The sequence below is a fragment of the Onychostruthus taczanowskii genome, unplaced genomic scaffold (assembly GCF_017590055.1).
Source record: "Onychostruthus taczanowskii isolate IOZ18803 unplaced genomic scaffold, ASM1759005v1 scaffold188, whole genome shotgun sequence".
NCBI classification, from domain to species: Eukaryota; Metazoa; Chordata; class Aves; order Passeriformes; family Passeridae; genus Onychostruthus; species Onychostruthus taczanowskii.
Genome location: NW_024499106.1, coordinates 724,144 through 742,040, shown reverse-complemented (window position 1 = coordinate 742,040; position 17,897 = coordinate 724,144).

Genomic DNA, 17,897 nt, shown 5'->3' with positions numbered 1-17,897 from the left:
TAATTATAATAATAATATAATAATATATAATATCAATTACAAGAATATAAATTATAAATTGTGTTATGCTATTTATATCCTTATATTTATATTAATTTTAAATATTTATATTTATAAATAATTTTATAGATTTAAAATATTTTAATATATCTAATATATATTTAAAATAATTGTATTTTAAAATTTCATATTTCATACATTATAAATATGTATACATTTACATTTATTATATATATTATATTTATTTCATGTATTTCCATTTATATTTATTGTAAATTATATTATAATAATAAAATTTCTATTATAAATAATAGAAATGATAGAATATAAATTATAGAAATAATCCCTATATCTCTGTGTCATTAAACAGCCCCCTGAGGTTGTCAAATTCCCGGTTTTGAAAGTCCAAAATTCCCATTTTTGAAACTCCAAAATCCCATTCTTGACAGTCCAAAAATTCCCTTTTTTAAAGTCCAAAATTCCCATTTTTAAGGCCGAAAATTCCCATTTTTTAAAGCCCAAAATTCCCATTTTTTGAGGTTCAAAATTCCCGTTTTTAAAGCCCCAAATTCCCGTTTTTAAGGCCCCAAATTCCCGTTTTTAAGGCCCCAAATTTAAGGCCGAAAATTCCCATTTTTAAAGCCCCAAATTCCCGTTTTTTAAAGCCCTGAATTCCCGTTTTTAAGGCCCCAAATTCCCCTTTTTCAAGCCCCAAATTCCCGTTTTTAAGGCCCCAAATTCCCGTTTTTCAAGCCCCAAATTCCCGTTTTTAAGGCCCCAAATTCCCGTTTTTAAGGCCCCAAATTCCCGTTTTTCAAGCCCCAAATTCCCGTTTTTAAGGCCCAAAATCCCATTTTTGGGTGTTTTCCCTCTCCCCCCATCTCGCCCCCACTTTCAGGACTCCAATTTCTCCTTTTCCTTCCCGTTTCCATCGCGCTCATGAATAATGCAGTAGCTGCGGCATGAATATGCAAATGAGCCTGCTGGTAGGGGATGTGCTCATGAATAATTCATGAGGGGAAATGTTCCTCACCTCCGAACCGCCAGAAATGGGAAAAAAACCCGGATTTACCTTCCCGGGGAGCCGGGCGGGCCGGGAGCGCGGAGCTGCCTTAGACCCGGCCTAGGGACCCAGACCCGGCCTAGGGACCCAGACCCGGCCCAGGGACCCCAGACCCGGCCTAAGGACCCAGACCCGGCCGAGGGACCCAGACCCGGCCTAGGAACCCCTTAGACCTGGCCTAGGGACCCAGACCTGGCCTAGGGACCCAGACCCGGCCTAGGGACCCAGACCCGGCCTAGGGACCCAGACCCGGCCCAGGGACCCCAGACCCGGCCTAAGGACCCAGACCCGGCCGAGGGCCCCAGACCCGGCCTAGGGACCCAGACCCGGCCCAGGGACCCAGACCCGGCCTAGGGACCCAGACCCGGCCGAGGGACCCAGACCCGGCCTAGGAACCCCTCAGACCTGGCCTAACCCNNTAATTATAATAATAATATAATAATATATAATATCAATTACAAGAATATAAATTATAAATTGTGTTATGCTATTTATATCCTTATATTTATATTAATTTTAAATATTTATATTTATAAATAATTTTATAGATTTAAAATATTTTAATATATCTAATATATATTTAAAATAATTGTATTTTAAAATTTCATATTTCATACATTATAAATATGTATACATTTACATTTATTATATATATTATATTTATTTCATGTATTTCCATTTATATTTATTGTAAATTATATTATAATAATAAAATTTCTATTATAAATAATAGAAATGATAGAATATAAATTATAGAAATAATCCCTATATCTCTGTGTCATTAAAGAGCCCCCTGAGGTTGTCAAATTCCCGTTTTTAAAGTCCAAAATTCCCATTTTTGAAACTCCAAAATCCCATTCTTGACAGTCCAAAAATTCCCTTTTTTAAAGTCCAAAATTCCCATTTTTTAAGGCCGAAAATTCCCATTTTTAAAGCCCCAAATTCCCGTTTTTTAAAGCCCTGAATTCCCGTTTTTAAGGCCCCAAATTCCCCTTTTTCAAGCCCCACATTCCCGTTTTTAAGGCCCCAAATTCCCGTTTTTCAAGCCCCAAATTCCCGTTTTTAAAGCCCCAAATTCCCGTTTTTAAGGCCCCAAATTCCCGTTTTTCAAGCCCCAAATTCCCGTTTTTAAGGCCCCAAATTCCCGTTTTTAAAGCCCCAAATTCCCGTTTTTGGAGGCCCAAATTCCCGTTTTTGGAGGCCCAAATTCCCGTTTTTAAGGCCCCAAATTCCCGTTTTTCAAGCCCCAAATTCCCGTTTTTAAGGCCCCAAATTCCCGTTTTTAAAGCCCCAAATTCCCGTTTTTAAGGCCCAAATTCCCGTTTTCAAAGCCCCAAATTCCCATTTTTAAAGCCCCAAATTCCCGTTTTTCAAGCCCCAAATTCCCGTTTTTAAGGCCCAAAATCCCATTTTTGGGTGTTTTCCCTCTCCCCCCATCTCGCCCCCACTTTCAGGACTCCAATTTCTCCTTTTCCTTCCCGTTTCCATCGCGCTCATGAATAATGCAGTAGCTGCGGCATGAATATGCAAATGAGCCGGCTGGCAGTGGGGTGTGCTCATGAATAATTCATGAGGGGAAATGTTCCTCACCTCCGAACCGCCAGAAATGGGAAAAAAACCCGGATTTACCTTCCCGGGGAGCCGGGCGGGCCGGGAGCGCGGAGCTGCCTTAGACCCGGCCTAGGGACCCAGACCCGGCCTAGGGACCCCAGACCCGGCCTAGGGACCCAGACCCGGCCTAGGGACCCCAGACCCGGCCCAGGGACCCCAGACCCGGCCGAGGGACCCAGACCCGGCCTAGGGACCCCAGACCCGGCCTAGGGACCCAGACCCGGCCTAGGGACCCAGACCTGGCCTAGGGACCCAGACCCCTTCCCGGGGAGCCGGGCGGGCCGGGAGCGCGGAGCTGCCTTAGACCCGGCCTAGGGACCCAGACCCGGCCTAGGGACCCCAGACCCGGCCGAGGGACCTAGACCCGGCCTAGGAACCCCTTAGACCTGGCCTAGGAACCCCTTAGACCTGGCCCAGGGACCCCAGACCCGGCCCAGGGACCCCAGACCTGGCCGAGGGACCCCAGACCCGGCCCAGGGACCCCAGACCCGGCCGAGGGACCCAGACCCGGCCTAGGAACCCCTTAGACCTGGCCTAGGGACCCAGACCTGGCCTAGGGACCCAGACCCGGCTGAGGGACCCCAGACCTGGCCTAGGGACCCAGACCCCGCCTAGGGAACTCCTTAGAACCGGCCTAGGGACCGCTTAGACCCGGCCTAGGGACCCAGACCCGGCCTAGGGACCCAGACCCAGCCTAGGGACCGCTTAGACTCGGCCTAGGGACCCCAGACCCAGCCTAGGGACCCAGACCCGGCCTAGGGACCCATACCCGGCCCAGGGACTGCTTAGACCCGGCCTAGGGACCGCTTAGACCCAGTCTAGGGACCCAGACCCGGCCTAGGGACCACTTAGACCCAGCTGAGGGACCCCAGACTCGGCCCAGGGACCCCAGACCCAGCTGAGGGACCCCTTAGACCCAGCCTAGGGACCGCTTAGACCCGGCCTAGGGACCCCAGACCTGGCTTAAGGACCCCAGACCCAGTGATGGACCCCCAGATCCAGTTAGGGATCCCCGATCCCCAGACCTCGCTTAGGGACCCCCCTCACCTCTCCAGACCCCCCTGGGACCCTCAAACCCTCTTTAGGGACCCTCTCTAACCCCACACCACACTCAGTGACCCCCAGACCCATTTAGGGACCCCAGAACTATTTAAGAACACCCAGACCCATTTAGGGACCCCTAGAGCCATTTAAAGACCCCCAGACCCATTTAGGGACCCCAAAACTATTTAAGAACCCCCAGACCCTTTTAGGGACCCCAGACCCATTTAGGGACCCCTAGAGCCATTTAAGAACCCCCAGACCCGTTTAAGGGGTTTTGGGGGGTCCTGGCACTCCGGGGTCTGGGGTTTGAGGGGTCCTGGATTGGGGATCCAGGTTTTGGGGGGTCCTGGCACCCTGGGTCAGGGGTTTTGGGGGATCCTAGATTGGCAGTTCGGGGTTTGGGGGATCCTGGATTTGGAATGTGGGGTTTGGGGGGTCATGGCACTTCGGGTCTGGGGTTTTGGGGGGCCCTGGATTGGGGATCTGATTTGGGATCTGGGCTTTGGGGGGCCCTGGATTGGGGATTCAGGGTTTGGGGGGTGCTGGATTTGGGATCTGGGGCTTGGGGGGCCCTGGATTGGGGATTCAGGGTTTGGGGGGTGCTGGATTTGGGATCTGGGGCTTGGGCTCTGGGGGTTTAGGGGGTTTCTGGGCTGGGAACCTCTGATTTGGGGGTCTTGGGCTGGAGGTGGTTCTGGTGCTGGGGAGGGTCTCTGGTTTTGGGGTTCCAGGGCTGAGGAACCCCAGCTCGGGGGTCTCTGGTTTTGGGGTTTCTGGTTCTGGGGGTGTCCCTGGTGCCTTAGACCGCGGGGGGGCTCTGGGGTGTCCCTCTGTTGTGGGGGGGGGGTCGCTGGCTCGGGGGGGCTTTGGAGAAGTACATGAACAATTATCTCCCATGGGAGGGACCCGTGCTGGACCAGGGGAATGACTCCTCTCCCTGAGCAGTGGTAGGAGCAACGTGTGATAAACTGATTGTAATTCCCATTTCCTGTCTCCCTGCGCTGCTGGGGGGGAGGAGGTAGAACTGGGAAAGACAGAGGGGTGGGGGATCTCTGGATGGTCTCGGGGGTCTCTGTCCCAAGGATCTCTGGGGTCCCAGGGGTCTGTGTGTCGTGGGTCTCAGGGGTCTCTGTCCCGGGGTCCCTGTCCCGGGTTCCTCTCCCGGGGTCTGTCTTCCGGGGGTCTCAGGGGTCCCTGTCCCGGGTGTCTCTGGAGTCTCTCTACCGGGGTCCGTCTCCCGGGGGTCTCAGGGGTCCCTCTCCCGGGTCCCTGTCCCGGGGGTCCCTCTCCCTATCCCGGGGGTCCCTGTCCCTCTCCCTATGCCCTCTCCTGTACCTCTCCCTGTCCCCGTCCCCTCTCCCCGTCCCCGTCCCTGTCCCGTCCCTGTCCCCGACCCCGTCCCTGTCCTTGTCCCTCTCCCCGTCCCTGTCCCTCTCCCTGTCCCCTCTCCTGTCCCTCTCCCCGTCCCCGTCCCTCTCCCTGTCCCCTCTAGGTCTCAGTCCACGGTTCCTCTCCCGGGGGTCTTTAGAGTCCCTGTCCTGGGTCTCTGTCCCGGGGGTCTCTGTCCCTTGTTCCTCTCCCGGGGGTCCCTCTCCCTGTCCCGGGGGTCCCTGTCCCTGTCCCCGTCCCTGTCCCTGTCCCCGTCCCTGTCCCCTCTTCCTGTCCCCGTCCCTGTCCCGGGGGTCCCTCTCCCTGTCCCCGTCCCTCTCCTTGTCCCCGTCCCCTCTCCCAGTCCCTGTCCCTCTCCCTCTCCCTGTCCCCTCTCCTGCACTTCTCCCTGTCCCCGTCCCCGTCCCTGTCCCCGTCCCTCTCCCTGTCCCGGGGGTCCCTCTCCCTGTCCCTGTCCCCTCTCCCTGTCCTTCTCCCGTCCCTCTCCCTGTCCCCGTCTCCGTCCCTCTCCCTGTCCCTGTCCCCTCTCCTGTACTTCTCCCTGTCCCCGTCCCTCTCTCCGTCCCTCTCCCTGTGCCGGGGGTCCCTCTCCCTGTCCCTGTCCCCTCTCCCTGTCCCTCTCCTGTCCCTCTCCCTGTCCACGTCCCTGTCCCCGTCCCTCTCCCTGTCCCTCTCCCTGTCCCCTCTCCTGTCCCTCTCCCCGTCCCCGTCCCTCTCCGGGGCTCCCGGGCTCTCTGCGGCGGCGCTCGCAGCGCCCCCAGCGGCGGCGGGCGGCACGGCGCCTGCGGCAGCGGCCTGCGCATAAATTATGTTCATGACGCAGCAGCCCCGGCACCCCGGGACGCGCCGAGCCTCCCCCGGCGGGACCCCCGCGGCACCGAGTGGTAGTTTTGGGGTGGGGGGGAGCTGCACAGGGGTGGGGGACACGGGGGGTCCTCACTTTTGGGGGGAGGAAGGGGGTGGGGCTGGGTTGTCCTGTGTCCCCCCAAACCTGTCCTCAGCCCCTCCATCCGTGGCCATCCCAGGGTGACTCATGTTCCTAAGCCCCTGCGCCCCCCATGAGCCCCCCAAAGGAACAGTGGGGGCACAGCACTGCCCCCATCCCATCCCACTGATCCCACTGATCCCATTGATCCCATCCCATTGATCCCATCCCACTGATCCCACTGATCCCATCCCATCAATCCCACTGATCCCATTGATCCCACTGATCCCACTGATCCCACTGATCCCATTGATCCCATCCCACTGATCCTGCTGATCCCACTGAGCCCACTGATCCCATTGATCCCATCCCATCGATCCCATCGATCCCATCGATCCCATCGATCCCATCGATCCCATCGATCCCATCGATCCCATCGATCCCATCGATCCCATCGATCCCATCGATCCCATCGATCCCATCGATCCCATCGATCCCATCGATCCCATCGATCCCATCGATCCCATCGATCCCATCGATCCCATCGATCCCATCGATCCCATCGATCCCATCGATCCCATCGATCCCATCGATCCCATCGATCCCATCGATCCCATCGATCCCATCGATCCCATCGATCCCATCGATCCCATCGATCCCATCGATCCCATCGATCCCATCAATCCCATCCCATCAATCCCACTGATCCCATTGATCGCATCCCATCAATCCTATCCCACTGATCCGACTGATGACATTGATCCCATTGATCCCATCCCATCAATCCCCTTATCCCATTGATCCTACCCCAACCCATCAATCCCATCCCATCGATCCCATCAATCCCATCGATCCCATCGATCCCATCGATCCGATCCCATTGATCCCATTGATCCCATCCCATCAATCCCCTTATCCCATTGATCCTACCCCAACCCATCAATCCCATCCCATCGATCCCATCAATCCCATCGATCCCATCGATCCCATCGATCCGATCCCATTGATCCCATTGATCCCATTGATCCCATTGATCCCATCGATCCCATCCTATCGATCCCATTGATCCCATCAATCCCATCGATCCCATCGATTCCATCGATCCCATCCCATCTATCCCATCAATCCCATTGATCCCATTGATCCCATCCCATCGATCCCATTGATCGCACTGATGACATTGATCCCATTGATCCCATCCCATTGATCCCATCCCATTGATCCCATCAATCCCATGGATCCCATCAATCCCACCGATCCCATCAATCCCATCCCGTCGATCCCATCCCATGGATCCCATTGATCCCATGGATCCCATCAATCCCATGGATCCCATTAATCCCACCAATCCCATCAATCCCACTGATCCCATCGATCCCATCCCATGGATCCCATTGATCCCATGGATCCCATCAATCCCATGGATCCCATTAATCCCACCAATCCCATCAATCCCACTGATCCCATCGATCCCATCCCATGGATCCCATTGATCCCATGGATCCCATCAATCCCATGGATCCCATTAATCCCACCAATCCCATCAATCCCACTGATCCCATCGATCCCATCCCATGGATCCCATGGATCCCATCAATCCCACGGATGCAGCTCCGGGGGTTCCCGTGCCCCCAGCCCCGTGCTGCCCCTCCAGGCTGCCCTGTGCCCTCGGGGGCACCTCGGGCCGTGGCACCAAACCCTGCTCTGGCCTTGGCAGGAGATTCTAATCCCGGGAATAAAAATTCCTGGGGAGCCACTGCAGGCTGATCCCAGCAGGGTTCAGAAATGCTGCAGCTCTGATTTGGGGTCGGGATTCTGCCCCCAACCCCCCGCCCCCCGTGAGGGTGGGGAGGAAATCCGGGATTGAGGAATTCCACCTCGGCCCCATGGCCCAGAGCCGCGTGCTGCTCCCTGCGCCTGGGGGAAAACAGCAAAACCAGGGAAAGGTTCCTTTTTGAGCTGCAAAAAGGAGTTAAAGGGGCAGGAAACCCGTGGGCAGCTGCTTTGGGGTTCTCCTGCCCCCCTCCACAGGGCATTTCACCTCTGATGGAGTGACATTATTATTATTATTATTATTATTATTATTATTATTATTATTATTATTATATTACTATTATTATTAACGTCCCTGGGACTGGGAATGTCCTCAGGACTCGGAATGTCCTTGGGACTGGGAATGTCCTGTGGGACTTTGTCCCTCCTTGAACCCCTTTCCTCTTCCCCCACCCCGTTTCCCATTTATGGCCCCATTTACCCCTCAGGACATCATTTACCATTTCAGAACCCCATTTTCCCTTCTAGGGGCACATTTACTCTTCAGGCCCCCCATTTACCCTTCCAGGACCCCATTTTTTCCCTGGGGATCCTCTTTCTCTTCCAGGACCCCATTAACCCTTTAGGGCCACACTCAGGAATGGGAATGACCCAACACCTCCAGGCTGGGCGTGGGGGAGTTTTGCTGTTGTGAAAGGCAGGACCTGCCTGATCAGAACCCCAATTCCCAGGGGTCAGAACCCCAATCTCTGGGGATCAGAACCCCAATTCCCAGGGGTCAGAACCCCAATCTCTGGGGATCAGAACCCAAATCAATCCCCGGGGATGAGAAACTCAATTTCTGGGGATGAGAACCCCAGTCAATCCCCAGGGATCAAAACCCCAATTCCCAGGGATCAGTACCCAAATCAATCCCTGGGGATCAGAACCCCAATTCCCAGGGATCAGAACCCCAGTTCCCACAGGTCAGAACCCCAGTCAATCCCAGGGGATCAGAACCCTAATTCCCAGGGATCAGAACCCCAATTCCCAGGGATCAGAACCTCAGTTCCTACAGATCAGAACCCAAATCAATCCCAGGGGATCAGAACCCCAATCCCACCCCCACGGGCTGCTCCTCACGGCCTCTCCTCCCCGCCTGGGCAGGGGGTGAGAGCCATGAACCCTGAGCCATGAACCCTGAGCCATGAACCCTGAGCATTCCCCACTGTCCCCCTCAAAACAGCCAAATCTTCCTGACTGGGGCTGATCTTCACTGAGGGGAGAGGAGGGGAGGGAGGGAAGAGGATGGGAGCTGCCCCAGAGCTGCAGCCGGCTTTAAAAGCACCAAACCAGGGAGCAGTGTGTGAAAAACACGGTCACTGTCCTGTGAACGTGCAAAAAGTTTTTTATTATTATTAGGGTTTATTATTATTTGTTTAGTATTATAATTATTATTATCATCATTATTGTTATTATGGGGTTTTTTCCTATTATTATTATTATCATCATCATTATCATCATTATTACGTTTTGGTTTTATTGTGGTTTATTATTTTTATCATTATTATTGTCATAGTAATAATAATTAAAAAAAAATAATAACATTAATAATAACATAATATTAATATTAATATTAACGTTAATGTTAATATCAATATTAATATCAATATTAACATCAATATTAATATCAATATTACTATTAATATCAATATTAATATTAACATTAATACAATTCCCTGGATTTTGGGGGGTCAGGGTGCTGGCATCCCATGGCCACACACCTGGCTGGACAATTTTCCTGAATTATGTCACCCCCCTCCTCCCCCAACCTCTCTTTTTTCTGGGCTGCCCCTTTTGGGCTTTGGAAGATTTTGGGGCAATAAATGAGTTTTCCCCGATTTTCCTTTGGAATTTGGCTGCCCCAGCCCCCACATGGGGCTTTCCAGGTGGGAACCTTGTGGATTTGGGGTGTTTTGGGGGCGACATCTCACCCCCTGCCTCAGTTTCTCCGTCTGTGAATGCCATAAAACACTAAAAGACATCAAATTTAGAGGGAAGGAAGGATTTGGGGGGAATTGTTTTTTGTGTTAAACCCTGCTGAGGTTTAGCTCATCCTTGGGGTTTCTCACCTGGGCAAATTCCATTTTCCACCCATTTTTGACCCATCTCTGCCTCATCAACACTTAATTAAAGTGGAAATTAAATCTTCATGGAGACTGGGAGCATCCTAAATATCCTTCTCTCACCTTTTCCCCCTCTTACTTTAATTTTTAACATTTTTATTACTATTTTATGCATTTTAAGCCTTCCCTCCATCTGTTGCTCCTCCCTGCCTGCCCTCACCACCATCTGCATATATCATTTGTCACATTAAATGCCAAAAAATACCCCAAAAAAAGTGTGAAAATCGGGATCTGTGATAGGGAAGGGATCTGGAGCTGGATGCCCACCTGCATCCAGCCTGGAATCACAAACGTCTGATTAATTGGCTCGTTAATTAGTCTTCCCTCCCGGGTTATTTGTGTCTCCTCCCAGCAGCAGCAGGGAGAGAATTCCAAGGATTTTTGGGATCCTGTGCCCTGCTCAGCCTTTTGCTGCTCCAGTAGAGCTGGAATAAATCCAGTTTGGGTGCCTGGCTGGGCTGGGGATGGGTCGTGGGGACATTCTGGTGTCCCCAGAGTCCCACAGAACACCATCTGGACATGTCCAAACTCCTCCTCGTGGAATATTTGCCTGGGGAGGGATCCAGGTTGGCTCAGGGAGCTTCCTGTGCCTTTTCCTTGGAATTCCAGGCCCTGGGGGATGGGAATGGCTCAGCACAGCCCCATCAGGTGTGACCTCCTTGGACATCCCTGGCTGGGATAACCCAGCATGTTCTGGACAAAAATCCTTGGGTTGGGATGATCCAGCAGCTCCTGGATAGCAGATTGTCTGGGTTTGGAAAGCCAGGTGTGTGCTGAGGAAGGCGGGAGCCTCCCCTGAAATGGAAAATGTAAACCCCCTCCCTCCAAATTGTTATAAATTTGGAATTAAGGGGCTCTCAGGCAAAGATAAGGGAGCAGGAATAACAGTTCTTTATTAGGATATTGTTGCAACGGGCCCCCAGCCGGGTAATAATTGACACAGATTCCATGATTCACACCAGGATGATTAATAATCTTATTAAGAAGCCCATAGTTCTTTTATAAATAGTTGTGATACAGGAGGACCTAATTGGCCCTCCAGTCCAAACACCATCACCATTGGCTAAATCACAAACCACCCTTTGGTAAACAAATCTCCATAACACATTCCACATGTTCACAACAGATGCAGCAAGTGAAAATAAGAATTGTTTCTCATTCTTTGCTCTGATCTTCTCACAGCCTTACCCAGGACGATGCCTGACAAAGTTGTGTTGCGGTTCATTTTGAGGTGGGGCACCCTGGGGATGTCCCCGGAGGGCCTCCTAGGCTGTGAGCTGGCTGGCAGCAGCAGGCAGCCAAGGAGACTCCACATGGCTTCTGAGGGTGCTGATCAGATGAAGGTTTATTTGGGGTCCCACCTCGGGAACAGCATGGTTACTGAGGGAAAAGGGGGAAGGAGGGGGAGCCTAGGGGAGGGAAGGGGCAAGAGGAGGGGAAGAGGCTGAGAGAGAGGAAGGGCTAAGACCCCGACTGATTTTATAGCACAGCTTAAGAGGGGATTGAAGTGGGCGCGGAATCACATTGGGCCAATGGGATGACAGATACAGGATGGTTCAGGGCAGGACCACAGGCTTAGAATGTACCATACATTTTGGAGGGGTGAAGACAGGGCATACCATTTAAACAAAACGGAATACAACAAACTTGTGTTGCTCTCTGTAGCCAGAGAGCTGGTGCCACAGTCATCTGCAGATTTGTTGAGGGGCACTCAACCACTTCACCTATGCCATTAGTGAAGATACTAAATAACATTGGTCTCAATATGAACCCTTAAGGAACAATACTGGTCACTGGTGTCCATTGGGAGTCTGAGCTATGGACTACTACCCTCCAGATGCAGCTGTTAAATAAATGTCTAATCCATCTAACAATCTACTCATTGAATCCATCTCTCTGATTTAGAGAGAAGAATATTGTGAGAGAGCATTTCAAAGGCTTTGCAGAAGTCCAGGTAAATGATGTCTGCAGCCCTTCCAGTGATCATTGATGTAGTCTCTTAGATAACCACTTCTGTAAGAGCAAACCACACAAGCTTTGGATTGTGATTGAGGAGGATGTTTTTCCTTTTTTTTCAACAAGAACATTAACAAGCAACAAAACAAAAGAAGTCAAATTTCATAGTGGACTGCAAGAAATGGCCCCTTGGGCAATACATGTTAAATTTTATCATTCTCTGCTACAGAAGGTGGATAAATTAGCAGAAATAGGGGAAAACTGGATAATGTTACAAAGGCTTAAACACTGGTGACTATTCACTATGAATTATGCTAAAGTAGAAATTGCAAGGAAACTGAATGTTATGCTTCATTGGACAGCCTGATAATGGAGAGAGTGTAGTGTATTGTCTGTTTACTGTTAATTTATCAAGAAAGATATGCTCCAGGTAACAAAGGGAATAAAATATAAAAAGCCCTCAACCAACCGAGAAATCTTGCACAAGGCTCAGCTAGTGACTGAGCCACAGAACTACCACGTGAATACATAGCAGGAGCTTTGCTGAAGGTACATCTGCACAAAATGTGCCAGCCTGATAAACAGAAACTGTCAAAAATCTGTCAGATGTCACACATTGACAACGAGGTGATTTCTTTTTATTATTATTAGGGTTTATTATTATTATTAGGGTTTATTATTATTTGTTCAGTATTATAGTTATTATTATCATCATTATTGTTATTATGGGGTTTTTTCCTATTATTATTATTATCATCATCATTATCATCATTATTACGTTTTGGTTTTATTGTGGTTTATTATTTTTATCATTATTATTGTCATAGTAATAATAATTAAAAATAATAATAACATTAATAATAACGTAATATTAATATTAATGATAATATTAATATTAATATTAATATTAATACAATTCCCTGGATTTTGGGGGGTCAGGGTGCTGGCATCCCATGGCCACACACCTGGCTGGACAATTTTCCTGAATTATGTCACCCCCCTCCTCCCCCAACCTCTCTTTTTTCTGGGCTGCCCCTTTTGGGCTTTGGAAGATTTTGGGGCAATAAATGAGTTTTCCCCGATTTTCCTTTGGAATTTGGCTGCCCCAGCCCCCACATGGGGCTTTCCAGGTGGGAACCTTGTGGATTTGGGGTGTTTTGGGGGCGACATCTCACCCCCTGCCTCAGTTTCTCCGTCTGTGAATGCCATAAAACACTAAAAGACATCAAATTTAGAGGGAAGGAAGGATTTGGGGGGAATTGTTTTTTTGTGTTAATCCCTGCTGAGGTTTAACTCATCCTTGGGGTTTCTCACCTGGGCAAATTCCATTTTCCACCCATTTTTGACCCATCTCTGCCTCATCAACACTTAATTAAAGTGGAAATTAAATCTTCATGGAGACTGGGAGCATCCTAAATATCCTTCTCTCACCTTTTCCCCCTCTTACTTTAATTTTTAACATTTTTATTACTATTTTATGCATTTTAAGCCTTCCCTCCATCTGTTGCTCCTCCCTGCCTGCCCTCACCACCATCTGCATATATCATTTGTCACATTAAATGCCAAAAAATACCCCAAAAAAAGTGTGAAAATCGGGATCTGTGATAGGGAAGGGATCTGGAGCTGGATGCCCACCTGCATCCAGCCTGGAATCACAAATGTCTGATTAATTGGCTCGTTAATTAGTCTTCCCTCCCGGGTTATTTGTGTCTCCTCCCAGCAGCAGCAGGGAGAGAATTCCAAGGTTTTTTGGGATCCTGTGCCCTGCTCAGCCTTTTGCTGCTCCAGTAGAGCTGGAATAAATCCAGTTTGGGTGCCTGGCTGGGCTGGGGATGGGTCGTGGGGACATTCTGGTGTCCCCAGAGTCCCACAGAACCCCCCACATCCACGGACTGGCTGTTTCTCCTGAGCTGCCTTTTCCCCAAACTCCTCCATCTTCCCCCTGGGGCTCCCAGGTTTTTGGGGAGCACAGGAGCAGCCAGAGCTCGGCACGAGAGCATCTCCAATGTTTTGTGTCCCTCCAGGCCAAACCCAGGGAGCCCAAATCTCGGAGGAGCCCAGGGAGCTGCAGCCCCAAAACCAGGAGGGGCAGAATCCTGGAGAAGCAGAGCCCAGAGACCCCAAAACCAGGAGAGCCAGAGCACAGACACCCCAAATCCTGCAGAGCCAGAGACCCCAACACCAGAGAGCTGGAGCCCAGAGACCCCAAAACCCGGAGAGCTGGAGAACAGAGACCCCAAAACCCAGAGAGCTGGAGCATAGACACCCCAAATCCTGCAGAGCCAGAGCCCAGAGACCCCAAAACCAGGGAGCTGGAGCCTAGAGACCCCAAAATCTGGAGAGCCAGAGACCACAAAACTTGTACAGCCAGAGCCGAGATACCCCAAAACCTGGAGAGCTGAAGCAAGAGACCCCAATACCAGAGAGCCAGAGACCCCAAAACCAGAGAGCCAGAGACTCCAAAACCAGAGAGCCGGAGCTAAAAAGTTTAATAAAGGATGATAGGAGACAAAGATCACAGAGCAAAGGTGTGAAAAGCACGGTCACTGTCCTGTGACAATGTGAAAAGTTTTGTAAAGGACAGAAGGAGACAAGGAGCACAGAGCAGAGGTTATGTGAGAAACACTTTCACTCTCCTGTGAAAATGTAAAAAGTTTAATAAAGGACAAAGGAGACAGGGACCGTAGAGCAAAGGTGTGAAAAGCACGGTCACTGTCCTGTGACAATGTGAAAAGTTTAATAAAGGACAGAGGAGACAGGGACCACAGAGCCGAGGTTGTTATGGCATCACCAAGAGCACCCTGTTACCTTCCGGGAAACCTCTTAAATACCTTTTCCCTCCCATCAGCTCTTTGCATATTCATAACCCTCATGCATATGCATGCCCTACTTTGCATATCTCAGGAGCTATTTTGCATGGCCCCTCCTCGGGGCCGCCTTTTTGGAGCGGGCTGTTCCCGGCTGCGGTTTTGGCTCCTTCTCTTTGTCACTTCCATTTTTTGGGCGCGGGCCCTCCCTGCCTCCAGAGGTGAGTGCAGCTGGCTGGCAGATCCCAGCAGGGACATTGTTTATTATTTATTATCCTGTTAAAAACAGTGATGGCAGCTATTGCACCGGGCTTCACGAGCTGCAGAAACACAGATTGTGTCTTTACAGCAAAGGTACTTTAACACCCCACGTGTAAAACCCGTGGACAGAATATCAAAATATTGATCCTGCTGGAGAGAATATTAAAATATTGATCCTGCTGGACAGCTCAAAATATGGACAGGATATCAAAATATTGGACAGAATATCAAAATATTGATCCTGATGGACAGGATATCAAAATATTGATCCTGTTGGACAGGATATCAAAATGTTGGTCATGTTGGACAGGATATCAAAATATTGATCCTGTTTGGGAGCTCGAAATATTGATCCTGTTGGACAGGATATCAAAATATTGATCCTGATGGACAGGATATCAAAATATTGATCCTGCTGGACAGCTCAGGAGTGCTGCCTGATCCACCAGTGATTCAGGACAACTTTGCCCATCACCTTCCAGCCTGTCTGAGCCTGCTCTGCTCTGCTCCCTCTGCAGGGCTGCTGGCCTTTCCCTGGTGCCCCGGCCCTGCCCTGCAGTCCCATTTAACCCCTCACACTCCAGGCTCCTTCAACAGCACATCCAGAGCATCCTGCTCCTGTCGGGCCAGGTCTGGGAGCTGCTGGGCTGGGCTTTAATTCCCCAGATATATATATATATATATATGTATAGATATGAGACAGATAGAGACCAGGTGATGTTTCCAGAATAAATCTCCTCAAGATAATGAGTTCTCCAGCACTGGAGACACTTCCAGAGAACTTCCAGACACTTCCAGCTCCCACCTGGCAGGATTCCCTGGGATCCCTTGGGATCCATCCCTTCCCTGCACCTCCTGTTCTATGCTGAGGTGAAATAAAGTCACAAACCCTGCCAGGACACCTGGTGGGAACCCCAGCACCCCCTTGGATCCAGCCCCATCGCAGCTGGGAAGGAATTTTCCGTGGCAGGCAGGAATGTTTGAAATCTCAGATTCTATCCAGGTAGGAATGCTTGGCTTCTTCCCTGGGTGGAGCATCTCCCAATGGATGATGGAATTTTATCAGCCAGGCAGGGACACTCACTGGCCCATGAACACAAGGTAATTAATAATTAATGACCTATGAACAGAAGATAATTAATAATTAATGGCCCATTAAGAGGAGATATCTCCTGGAGGGAGGATTGGCTGTGGCAGTGATAAGGAAAGCTGCCCAATGAGGAGCAGGTAATGCCCCAGCTCTGACAGATGGGAATTGAACACACACCCCCAGTTCCAGCCCAAGACACCATTTCCAGCTCCAAGATATTCCAGGTTTCTATGGGCTCAGCTCACCTTCTCCTACTGCCAAAAAAAGTGGGATAAATCAAACTCTAACACCACTTTTAGTCATAGAAAACAGCACTGCTTTATTCATCCCCAAACTCACCCCACCACACACTTCCAAAACTTTTCACCATTTCTACATTTTAGCCAGCAAAGAAATTCATGTACATTGCCTATAAATTACAGAATTGTCGTTAATTAGCAGTGTATCCTCTATTGGTTGTTAATTTCTCTTCCTGTGCTGGTTCTTCTCCATTTTCAGCCTCTTTAATTCCTTTTTCCCAGGCAGGGAGAGTTCCAGCACAGTTGTGAGCTGTATCTCTTCTTTATCTCTGGGCTCTGCGGAATGTCCTTGTGCTCTATAAATCCTGCATTCCTCACATCCAGTTCCAGCAAAAACATCTCCCTCTCCCAGGCTTTGTTTATTGAAAAGCACCGAGGTTGGTTCAGCTCCACCCCAGCTCAGCCATTTCCCCAAACTGGGCTCCCAAAATAGCACCTGGCTACAAACCTTGCTAAGGGCTGGCTGCGCTGCTGGAGACTCCTGAGAAAAGTTAATTAAAACAATTAATTAGGACAGTTGTTAGGAAAGTTGTATCGTTTCCAAGGCAGAGGCACAGTTTGTGAGGGGTTCAGGAGGGGTTGGGTGTGTCAGGAAAATTCACCCACAAACACCCGAGGTTTGAGTCCCACGAGGAGGCAGAGGAGTCCTTTTGCTTTATTCCAGTAAAGGGAGAGGCCACGGGGCATTCCCCTGGGGTTTCTCAGAGTTTTGGAGGATGCAGCCTCCTTTTTATCCCAATTTCCCTCTCTTTTCCCCCATTTCTGAGGTACATGAGAGGTTCAGACTTCCCAGAACACCTGATCCCAAAGATTCCCCTCTAAGGTAGAACCCTCCCTTTTAATTTTTCATTCTTATGGAATTTAGGGTTTTCCCTCATTGTTTCTTTCATCTTTCAATATCCAATTTCATTTATCAACAGGCCTGAAGTTTATTTGTAAAAGCAAAATCTCCTTTTCCATTCATCAATCATTGGAATCCTTCCCATTGTTTCTTTTATCTCCCAATGCTGGGTTTATCCCCCAGCAGACCCAGAGCTGGTTTGGAAAGACAAATTCCTCATTCCTCTCAGGTGGGAGCTGGGAAGGGATTCCCTGGAGTTTGATCCCTGTTCCCTCTGCAGTCCTGTCCCTGCTCCTGCTCTGGGATGGGCCCTCGGGACATTTCCTTCTGTTTGTCAAGGTCATTTCATTCCCTTGTTCATATCTGAAAAACTCAGCCAAATCATCCCAAACCTGAAGCCTTCCAAGGCAAAACTGATACAAATTCCTTCTATTGGATGATTCCAAACATTCATTAATGTACCAACTCCCAGGCTTAATTTGGTTCAATTCCCTGATTTTCAATTAGTTGAGACAAATTTATAGGTAAGATAAAATGTTCCTTTAACCTAAGAGAAAAATCAAAGCTTTTCCCACACCATTCTTTTTTTTTTCCAGTAAAAAATCACAAAATCAACTTAGCAAAAAGCCAAACTGACAGCCCATGAAATAGTCTGCTTTAGATAATCCCAGGA